Consider the following 12,012-nt stretch of genomic DNA (forward strand, 5'->3'; position numbering starts at 1 on the left):
CCAACCCAACATTTATGATGTGGGAGGGGACACAGTCCCAAATGAGGGGCCCGCTTGGGGTTACACTTCCCTGGGGGGACTAGGGCCAGGAACCACGTAGTCCACTGCCTCTTAGAAGGAACGAGAGGGAACTACATCCAGTCTCTTGGGACAGACCACGATGGATGATAATATAAGAAAAGGAATATATGCCCAGGTCACTTTGCTGTCCAGCAGAAATTGACACAACATTGTAAATCGACCATACTTTAATTTTAAAAATAAAATCAAGAGTTCCCAGCATGGCACAGCAGAAAGAAATCTGACTAGCATCCATGAGGACTCAGGTTCGATCCTTGGCCTCCATCAGTGGATTAAGGATTCAACGTTGCCATGTGCTGTGGTGTAGGTTGCAGACGCAGCGCCAGATCCCTTGTTGCTGTGGCTGTGGTGTAGACCAGCAGCTGCAGCTCCGATTCAACCCCCGGCCTGGGAACCTCCATATGCCACAGGTGCAGCCCCCCACCCCAAAAAAGGAAAAAGGAATGAAAAATGCATCAGGAAACCAACCAACTATGAAAAGGTCAAGGAAGTGACCCAAGAGAAGGAAGAAAATCCAGTTTTCTTTCAAGGATGGTATGTGGAGGCTTTCAGAAAATTAACTAACACCGACCCCTCCACTCCCAAGGGTCAGTCCTTGCTGGGACAACATTTTATCAACCAGTCTGGGATTTATTAGGCAAAAGCTACCATCAGCCCACAAACCCCTGTGCCTCAACTCAGAGGTAGCCTTTGGGGCATTTAATAATTGAGATCAAGCTGAGGAGGAGGAAAGAACTCAGTGTGAAAAAGGCAGGCCAAGGCTCAAGCTAAACTCATCACCATTGCTGTCAGCCTGGCCTTGCAACCTGAGGGCAACCCCAGGGGACCTAGAAGCGTCAACCATTGGTCTGGAGGCAAGATCAACAAGGCGGGGGCTCTTCAAGTGCGAGTCAACCAACCACTGGGCCCGCGAATACCAGAAGGGGCCCACCTGGGCCATGCCCAGTCTGCACACAAACCAGTCACTGGAGGTGGGACCATGCTTGGTCCCGAAGGGGTAGGGGGCTCCCACTCCTGAACCAGCCATGCTGGACAGCTGAGGGGGCCTAGGATTCTGGCAGCTCTCCCACCCCCCACGAGATCTGCACGGAGGAGCCCCAGGCGGTTCTTGGCATGGCAGGTAAGATGGATTTTTCAGTCAATATGGCGAGCCACCTGCTCTGTCCTGATTTCTCACATTGGACCTCTTTCCTCGAGAAGCTGTGCCCCAACTGGTATCCAATGGAAAGCCTCACACCTGTGACCTCACTGGAGTCTCACTTGCCAATTTCAGCGACATCTGCATTCACACACCCTTTTGGTTGTCTCTGCGGGTCCTACCCCACTACCGAGGGAGACCCTTTGGGCTCCCTCGGGGCCATGTTACAGTTAGGAGGGCCGGACACTGCCTCATCCTGTCCCTGCATAGGGCAGATCCCCAGGAAGGGCAAGGACCGGTTCCCAGCCACATGCCACAAGCAGGGAAACCTGCGCTTTGGGACAAAGGAGTTCCTGGGAGCTTAGAAACTGACAGAACAGTGTGAACCAACTACAATGGAAAAAATAAAAATCATTGTAAAAAATTTTTAAAAAGGAGTTCCCAGGAAAGCCATATGCACCAGCCTGTAAAAATTAGCCTGAAGCCTCAGGCCACTTACCCTAGCGAGAGACAGCACCATAGAAGCTTGGAAGCAAAAAGGGTCACAACCCCTCATAGGTAAATTCTTAAAACATGGCCTCTTGGAGTTCCTGTTGTGGCTCAGCAGGTTAAGGACCTGACTAGTGTCCTTAAGGACACAGGTTCCTTCCCTGGCCTCGCTCAGTGGATTAAGGATCCATTATTGCCTCAAGCTGCAGTTTATGTTCCAGATGTGGCTTGGATGCAGCATTGCTGTGGCTGTGGTATAGACCACAGCTGCAGCTCCATTTGACCTCTGGCCCAGGAACTTCCATGTGCTGCACACATGGCCCTTAAAAAAAAAAAGAAAAAAAGCCTCTTGGTGCCCTGTCATCCTCCTTGCAGCACCCCTGTTCTGTCCAATGCTGAGTCTGCTGGAGACATTGAAAGGTGCAAGACCTCAGAACGTAAATGATGCCGTGGTCCCTACACCCCCCCTTGTGGCCAGTCCTCAAACATACTAGTCCCTGTCCCTGAGGATGCTGAACGGTCCCCCCTGCTCCACCTCAGCATGCCTTTTGCATCCTGGTTCATCCCTCTGCATGGCCCCCTTTTGCCTTGAGGAGACTAATCCTCACTCCGGCCACATGCAACACTATCCCTGGACAGCCCTGCCTCACAGTTTCAGGATGGCCCACCCCGCTTCGCCTCAGCCCTAGGAAAAGGACTAAGGAAAATACACCTAAAAGATGGGGCAATTCTACAATATGCAGATGATATATTAACAGTGGAGGCCTCAGATCAGAACACCACTGAGTATTAATTTCCTCGGGGCTCAGGGTTACAGCGTCTCCTAGAAAAAGGCACAGATCTCAAAGCAGCAGGTTAAATACCAGGTACATTATAGAGCTTGGAAGCAGGCGGCCATCTCCACATAGGTAACAAGCGGTGTAAGGTCTAAGTGTCCCAAAGACCAGGAAACATCTCTGGACCTTCTCGGGTATGGCAGGTTTTGCAGAATCCGGATTCCAGGGTTTGGGCTAATGGCTAAGCCCCTGTATGAAGCCCCTAAAGGCTCAGATTCAGAACCATTGCTTTGCACCAGGGAACAAGAAAAGCCTTTTCACCGTGTCATAAACAGGCCCTCACCAGAGCTCCTGCTCGGGTCTCCCCGATTTAAAAAAGCCATTCATCTCATACGTGGCTGAAAAGCAGGACAGCTCCCGGGGCACCTAATGTAGAAACTAGGAGAAGTTTCTCAGCCAATAAGTTACTGTTCCAAACAACTGGACTCAGTGGCCTGAGGTTGGCCTGGCTGCCTCCAGGCAATAGCTGCCGCCACTTTGCTAATGCACAAAGCTAACAAGCTCACTTGGGGCGGCCACTGAAGTCCAGACCCCTCGTCAAGTCCAAGGGATTCTAGAGACTACAAGCCACCACTGGCTAACTGGAGGCTGCCTTCCTAAGTACCAGGCTTTACTCCCTGACTGCTCAGAGGTAACGCTCAACCTGACACACCCACAACCTGTCTACATGGATGCCTGCCGAAAGCACAAAGCTCACATTCCTGCCTTGAAAGCCTTGGCCGGGTTTCTGCCCGTAGGCCTGGCCAGCAGACCAGGCTGCAGAAAACCCCGAGGAGGAAGGGTTTACTGACCCCCGGGGGTTTCACAAAGCCTCTGGAGGGGAGGTTGTGCTGTCCTGAGCGCTCATGATAGAGAACTGAAACCTTCCCACCCAGCACTTCCACCCAAACGCCTGAACTGACAGCTCTAACTTAGCCCTCGGCCTGGCCTGGTGGGGAAAAAAAGTTACACGTGGACTAGAAAGACGCCTTTCTGGTCTGACATGCCCACGGCTATCGGGGAAGGAAAGAGGGCTTTTGCCTGCAGAGACTTCCCCTGTAAGTTACAAACCCCTTAACACACAAGCTCCAGTAAAATACCAGCCCCTGTAAAATACAGGGCTGAGATTGTACATTATAGAAGCAGCTGGAAAACTGAAACAAGTAGCAGTTATTCATGGCCTCGGGCCCCAAAAGCGACTCTCCCAAAGTGCCCAAGGGAAAAATGAGCAGACGGGGACACACAGAGAGCAGCCCTGATGCCCACAACAGAAGTGGCATCGATCCAACCCCCAGCCCTCCTAACATGCTACCTAGGGGGACTCAGCTGCTGAAGAGACCTGGGTGCGAGACAGAGGGGGAAGTGAGGGGGCGGGCTGGTGGCACGTGGACCAGAGATTGCTCACCCCTCTGCGGGCCAGTGGGAAGTCACCGAAGGGCTGCAGGGCTCTCCATCGGGGCAGAGAAGCCGTGTCTCCAGCGGTCTCTCAGCTTTTCACAGGCAAAGGGCTTCCAGATACCAATCAAAAGAGCTGCCTGAGGTGTTCCCATTGTGGCTCAGCAGTAACGAACCCAACAAATATCCATGAGGACGTGGGTTCCATCCCTGGCCTCGATCAGTGGGTTAAAGGATCCCACGTGGCTGTGGCTGTGGTGTGGGCCAGCAGCTGTAGCTCTGATTCGACCCCTAGCCTGAGAACTTACATTTGCCTCAGGTTCAGCACCCCTCCCCAAAAAAAGAGTTACTTGATAGTTTCCTGGTGGTTTATTGAGTTAAGGATCCAGCATCACTGCTGTGGCTCAGGTTGCTGCTGTGGCACGGGCTCAGTCCCTGGCTAAGGAACTTCCATGTGCTGCAGGCACAGACAAAAAAAGGTCACTCAGCCTGCACCCTCTGCGTCACCCATAATTCTGGAGGCAACCTCAAGTCCCCCACTTCTGTTAGCCCAGTCCAGCGACAAGGGATTAATCCAGGAGAGAACTGACAAATAGATTTTACACAGCTCTTCACAAGCTCCGAATACTCATTGGTCCCTGTAGGTGACTTCGCGATGGGTAGAGCCCTTCCCCAGCAGGACAGAAAAGGCAGCTGATGTGGCTAGAGCGCCTCTGCAGGGGATCGGCCCTCGGTTCCAGTTGCCCCGCCACCTGCAGGGTGACAGTGGACCCTCGTTCATAGCAAAGGCCACCCGACATCTCTGACAGGCCCTAGGAATTAAACACCACCTCCATTCGTCCTGGAGACCCGTTCCCAGGAGAGGTGGAACAGGCTGAGCAAACCCTGAAGAGAACCTTGGGCCAGCTCTGCCAGGAAACCTCAGAGCCGTGGTACTGCCTGTTTCCGGTCGCCCTCTCAAAGGTTGGCAAGCCCCTTAAACAAGTGAAGTCGAGCCCCTCTGGCATGACGTGTGGAAAGCCATTCCTCACCCTGGACACGCCATCTGACCCAGACTCTCAAGCTCATCTTAAATACATCCTTAACCCGGACTGGGTCCAGAGCGCCACACAGGAACATGGGAGCAGAGGAGTTCCCACTGCGGCTTCAGTGGGTTGGGAACACAACTAGTATCCATGAGGATGTGGGTTCAATCCCTGGCCTTGCTCCGTGAGTTAAGGATCGGGCGTTGCCACGAACTGTGTTGTAGGTCACAGACACAGCTCAGATCCTGCGTTGCTGTGGCTGTGGCGTAGGCCAGCAGCTGTGGTTTAGATTTGGCCCCTAGCCTGAGAACCTCCATATGCCTCAGGTATAGCCCTTAAAAAAAAGAGTTCCCATCATGGTGCAGCGGAAACAAATCCGGCTAGGAACCATGAGGTTGCGGGTTCGATCCCTGGCCTCGCTCAGTGGGTTGAGGATCCGGTGTTGCCATGAGCTGTGGTGTAGGTCGCAGATGCGGCTCAGATCTAATGTGGCTGTGGCTGTGGTGTAGGCTAACAGCTGTAGCTCCGATTCGACCCCTAGCCTGGGAATCTCCATATGCTGCAGGTGCAGCCCTCAAAAGACAAAAGACAAAAAAAAAAAAAAAATCAGAGTTCAAATAACAGCCTGTCACTCCGTTTTAAGCCCTGGGGACTGGGTGCTCTTAAAGGCCTGGCAAGATGAGTCCCTGGCCGCCAGCTCCTGCCAAGATGGAATTAGCTTAGCTCCCCGATGGTGGTTAAACATGAGCTGGGTCCACCCGTCCAGCTTTAAACCCGCCCCCGCTGACGGGTTACGAGAACCCGAAGACACACATCCCGCCATCCCTGTGACCTTCCCAAGGCCTCAGGTGCCTGTGCAAGAGGGTGCTCCCTGAGCCACGCCATAGCCACGTCGATAAGTACCTCTCGCTCTGATACCAATTCCTTTGGGACTCTCTGGGTGGTAAGAACAAGATAAGCGGGGGCGGGCCGGGACCCCGGTTTACCGCTGGGCTTTGGTTTACCGCAGGACTTCTTTTCATGCTGCTTGCTGTTCGGTTGCTTCCCAAATTAGACCCCTGACTGGCGCTACGATGAAGTTTTCTCTCCCACTGGGGGATCTGTGTTAGGGGGTGGGAATCGAATGCAATAGTCAGTCTTTCCAAAATCATCACCCAGCGAGAGAACCTGTCCCAGTGCTGGGCCTGCCATCCCAATCCTCCGAGCGACGCTCTCAAACTTCGGCTGCCCGGGGGTCTCACGTCCCCCACCCCCCTTAAAGTCCACCTGCAGCCCCTGGCTCAGCCGCCGGGCCTGGACCTCACCCTCGCATGAACGCATCCAGTACCCAACGCCTCTCCTCTCAAAGCACATCCGTCTTCTCTGCCATGAGGGTAACTCGTCTTGCCGCCCGTGCCAGAGCTTTGGAACCAAAATCTGCACCACTGCCCCCTGACTTTGACTGCGAGGGCAAAACAGGCCTCACCACCCACTGGTGCCCCCCCACACACCGATCCTCCCCAGAATCAGCTGGCCAATGGGACATGTACCTTCTGGACAAGCCAGGCACCAAGCACCTGGCATGTGTCCCTTCCCGGAGTCCAGCACACGCTTTGTGCCGCCCCCAAGGCCTTCGGAACGACTCACACACCTTATTCAACGGTAGGATCCTCTCCTGGAACTGCAGCGGGACCCCCTGGGGCAGGCTCACTCCTGGGCTGGTTTAATTCCACAGCAGAACACCAGGCATGCGCCCCTCCCAGATATGTATTTGTCTGTGGGCCGAGCCCAAATCCATTGCTTCTCCGAAAGACCAATCCCTCATTCCCTTTTCCCAGGATCAGCCATCGCCTTGCCTCGCGTAGACAAGGCTCTGTCACAGGACGGGGTACATGAGGCCGGCGGAGTGATCAAACAAACCTGGGTGTCACCATCTCTAACATCACCCCCCCCGGGGGGGGGGGCAGAAGGGCCGTCGGCCTTGGCTGGCAGCCCCTTGGAGAGGCTGTGCTTATCCCGAAGCGACACTGAGCCGCCTTTGGACCCCCGGTCTGCCCTGAGCGGGCCCACAGGGAGCACACTCACCAGGCGCTCCTTGTCCCGGTTCTTTGGCTGATGCTGGGCTGGACAGTAGACTGGCCGTGGACCTCCTCCTGGCCCAACAAGGAGGAGCGTGTGCAGTCGTCAGTAAGACGTGCTGCCCCTGCATCAGGATGCTGGGCTCGCAGAGGGGACGTCAGAAATGTCCCTGACCAGGCCAAGTGGCTTCATTCTTTCGGACGGAGCAACCCAAGTGCTGAGTCTCTCTGGCCAGCAGGCCAGGGGCTGTTACCAAGTGTGGCCTGGTTCTCACTCCTGCTCGGGCCTCTTGTTGCCCTGACCCTGCTCCTGGTTTTCAGCCCCTGCCTTTTTAAGCTACTTGTTAAGTCTGTTTCCTCAGTCAAGACGGTGATGTGGGGTCCCGGCCACTCCCTGAGACTGGAGACCTCCTGGAATAACAGCAGAGGCCACCCTGGGGCCCCGTGACAAGGCAGGGCGAGAGTCCCATGGCCCCAGGGAGGCAGGGTCCACGAGCCCAGTGCCAGCCTGAAGAAGCCACGGAAGTCGGACCTCAATCCCTCATCCTCCCAATAGAGATTTTCTGGGTGCGCCTCTCTTAGGGGGATGGAGGTAGACGCCCCGGGCGAGCAGCTGCAGCCCATCTCCCACTGACACTTCAGGATGAAATACCAGCCGGTGCCTCGGGCCCCAGCTGGGCGGAAGACAAAGCAACCACAATGTACTTACTCTTGTGAGATTTCCCAGCCTGACACATGGGCAGAGGAGCTCCTCAGTCTAGGGAGGGGCCAAAGGAGGGAGGAGCTGCCAGCCCCCCCCCCACCACCACCAAGAAAACATTGCACTGGGGTCCATCTTGGCCAAGAGGTGCACATGCCCACCAGGAAGGGCCCTAGTTGGGCCACGTATGGGCACAGACGAGATGGTTGGCCAGAGAAGCCCGGAAGACACTCATGTTAGTGCTCTGAGCCACCCTGCTGGCACAGCTCATCCCACCAGCGCAGCCGTGTGTCTACCCACGCAGTGTCCCTCTGATCACCCCTGTATCTGTTTCACAGCCTTGCTCTCTGCTGAATTCTTTCTTCAAAGAAGACAAGACCGAGGTCCTCTCGCTTCCAGACTCAGAAAAAAAGAGAGCAACATAATCGAAAAACAAAGTCAGGATCGAGATAGATGGCCAAAAGGCACATGAGAAGAGGGAGTTCCCGTTGCGGCGCAGAGGAAACAATCCAGCCAGTATCCGCGAGGATGCCGGTTTGATCCCTGGCCTCGCTCAGTGGGTTAAGGAGCTGGCACGTTGCCGTGAGCTGTGGTGTAGGTCGCAGGCACAGCTTGGATCTGGTGTTTCTGTGGCTGTGGTGTAGGCTGGCAGCTGCAGCTCCAATTCAACCCTGGCCTGAGAACTTCCACATGCCATGGGTGTGACCCTCAAAAGAAAAAAAAAAAAAAAAAAAAAAACCTTAACAGTTAGTACAGGGGAAACCGTCGGGGAGGGACCCATTGGCGTGGGAATAACATACACACGCTACTGTGTATAAAATAGGTGATTAACAAGGACCCGCTGCGTTGAGGGGCATCCACCCAGGAGTCTAGGAACCTGCATGGGAAGGAAGAATGGGTTTGTGAAACGGACTCACTTTGCTGAACACCTGGACTAATGTACCGTCGTAGGTCAACCACACTCCAGCTAAAGAAAGATCGAGATCACCTGCGGAGACGAGTGGTAACGGCGGGTGTGCCGGGAGTGTCCGGTGCAAACGCAGCGTGAACGCGGCAGGGCCTCGCCCGGCGCCGCACCCAGGAGTCGAACGGGCCCCGTGCGCAAGCGCGGCGCAGGAGGAGGCGGCGACCCCCGCGCGGGGAGGAACCACTGCGCCGCCAGCGCCCGGGGCCTCCTTCCACTGCGATTTACCCTCACGGCAAATGGGAACCCCGGCCTCGCCGCTGCACGCCTAACGGGTTGGGAAAATACTTAAAACTGTCAATGGCGGAACTGACGAGGCTGTGAGCTCTGAGCCAATCAGAGCTCTGATCCCCTGCTGGTGGGGCGTGACTCCATCCTGCAGATTTGCACGGCCACTGGTGGTTCCCCGTGACCAAAGGTGCCTGTACCCGACTGCCCGGCACTCCCCCTCGAGTGGCAGGACTGTTCGCATTCAGGCCTGTTCATGGCGACATGGCGCCCGTGGGGTCACCTACACGGCGTCATCCGAAGAATGCGGCAGGAGCGGAAAAATGAATAAATTAGTTGCGTGTCAACAGATGGATTTCACACGCAATGGTGACTGAAAACCATTGAATATGAAGGCATATGCTGTGCTGCCATTTAATTCCTCTTTTTTTGTCAGTCTTTTTAGGGCCGCACCCAAGGCATGTGGAGGTTCCCAGGCTAGGGGCTGAATCAGAGCTGCAGGCGCCGGCCTGCACCACGGCCACAGCAACGCTAGATCCGAGCCACATCTTCGACCTGCGCCCCAGCTTATGACAACACCAGGTCTGTAATCACTGAGCAAGGGCAGGGATCGAACCTGCATCCTCAAGGATAGTATGTTGGGTTCTTAACCCGCTGAGCCACCATGGGAACTCCTTAATTTCTCTTTTTTAAGTAAAAGAGTGCTGAAAGCTAAATTTAGGAGAACGGTTGCCCAAATGGGGCAGTGGTGGAGAATGTGATCAGTGAGGAACTCATAGGGGTTCCGCGGCGTGTGCTGTATTTCTCGAGGCAAGTGGAGTGTATCCAGGTGTTTTATTCTCTCTGACCTTTTGCATGTTACCTTGTTTCTTCGTGCACTAAAGTATTATCACCAGCTCTTCCTCTCATGCACTGAGCTGCCTCAAACACTTGTATGTTATGGGCGCAGCCAATAAAATAATATAAAGTAAAATAAATAAAATGAAAACAGGGAGCAATAGCACTTAGGAGCTGGGGTGACTGGTGGGATCACGGCTGTCCTGTGAGTTTGAGTCCGTGTCACAGGACACGAGGCGAGGAAGAGTTCCAGGCAGAGAGAATGTCATTGCTGAAGCCAGGAGACCAGAGGAAACTGGATGCTGCCTCACAGGTGAGGCTTTAGGCTGTTAGATCTGCGGCCCAGGCTGGGTGCCCCAGGAAACAGATGGTGAGCCGGATTTGCGTGCAAGTGTTTCCCTGGGGAGACGTTGCTCCGTGAGGGCGGCCAGGAAGGAGGCCCCCAGAGACGACTTGGACTGAGATGAGCTGGTGGAGATTGTGCTGCTGTGTAGACCAGTCACGGGGTGTGAACCACCCCTGGGGGAGGCACATAAACTTGGGAGAGGACACGCCCCTCTGCTGAGGGCAGCTCCCAAGGAGGGACTTAGCGCTGAGCCACCAGCAGCCGATACTCCCAGCGGAGGAGGGAATGAGACCATGGTGCTCGCAGGGACAGCAGAAGGCAGCGTCCCCCGCAGTCCGCCCCGGGCCCTGGGCCCTCGGATCCACCAGCTCACGCGTGTTCCCATCCAGGAAGGTGGCCCCTTTTCTGGGGAAACTGCCAGGAGAAGGTTGCCAGGATCATCCTGGAGTCACAGCAGTCACTTGTCCTGTCCCTCCACCATCACCGGCTGCAGGCTCCACCACCCTCCAGCCCCCAAGTAGCACCTCTGTGGGTCCCACCTGCTGGAGTGAGCCCGCCTCTCGTCCTAGGGGCTTCAGAGCCACCATCACAGACCATGCCCTTCTCAGGCCGCGGCTGCTCTGCTCTGCATGCCCACCAACCATTAGAACTGGGCAGAGGAGTTCCCCACTGGGGCGCAGCGCAACCAAAGGCAACTAGGAACCATGAGGTTGCAGGTTCAATCCCTGGCCTCGCTCTGTGAGTTAAAGATCTGGCGTTGTCGTGAGCTGTGGTGTAGGTCGAAGACACGGCTTGGATCCCACATTTCCATGGCTGTGGTGTAGGCCGATGGCTGTAGGTCTGATTGGGCCCCCAGCTTGGGAACCTCCATATGCCGAGGATATGGCCCCAAAAAGATGAAAAAAAAAAAAAAAACTGGGCAGAGATGCCCTCCCTGGTGGCTCAGCGGGTTAAGGATTCAGTGTTGTCACTGCTGGGGGCGTGGGTTCTATCCCTGGCCTGGGAGCTTCCTCATGCTGCAGGTGTGGCCCCCAAACAAAAGTAAAAAACAGCAAGAAAAAAACCACCCAGACAGGGAGACCCCTGTAGGTGCCCAGCGTCCTCCTGCCCGCCCCCCTCCCGCCTCCTCCGACGGGCGGCAGGGGGGGGCTTTCCTGGCCTGCCAGCCCCTTGGCACAGGAGCCCAAGGTGAGTAGGTGGCAGCCGTAGCTTAAAGTTCAGTGGTACTCTGCCTGCATCTTTTTCTCAGTGTTCCCACCCCAGGATTCGGAACCTCCGGAAAAGGACAGGATTGTGAAACAGGAAACACAGGCTCCCCAGAGAATGATGAGACTCGGGGCCCCACCCCAGGCTCCCCCACCCTGTCCTCACGGAGCAAAGACGCAGGGCGGACACCGCGTCCTCAAGGGCTGTGCCCCCTCCTCGCGGCCATGGGTTGTGGGCAGGAAGGCTGCCAGGCCGCCAGGCCGAAGCCTCCGGGTTCTGTGGAACACACCTGAGGACCAGTGGTCCCGGTGGCCACGGCCTCGCTCCCACCACCTCCCTGGCTGTGGACTGCGACCTTGGCCAGTGCAAAGCCTTTCAGGGTTTCCTGTGGTGCATCCGATGCTTGGAGACCAGGAGTTCGCGTCGTGGTTCAGGGTAACGAGCCCGACTAGGGTCCATGAGGATGCGGGTTCGATCCCTGACCTGGCTCGGTGGGTAAGGATCTGGTGTCGCCGTGAGCGGTGGTGCAGGTGGTAGATGCAGCTGGGATCCTGCGTTGCTGTGGCGGTGGCCTAGGCCGGTTCCTGCAGCTCCTGTTCAACCCCTGGCCTGGGAACCTCCATATGCCGCGGGTGCAACCCTACAAAGAAAAGCAAAGAAAATTCCCTGAGCAGACCAGCCAGCTTAGTCATACAAGCAAAGCTTAATGTATCTCATTTTCCAGGATCTGG

This window comes from Sus scrofa, chromosome 5, assembly GCF_054392235.1.
Source record: "Sus scrofa isolate SSC_HxYL_T2T_F1_AM1 chromosome 5, Sscrofa_HxYL_maternal_Yorkshire_Landrace_v2.0, whole genome shotgun sequence".
In the NCBI taxonomy this organism is placed as follows: Eukaryota; Metazoa; Chordata; class Mammalia; order Artiodactyla; family Suidae; genus Sus; species Sus scrofa.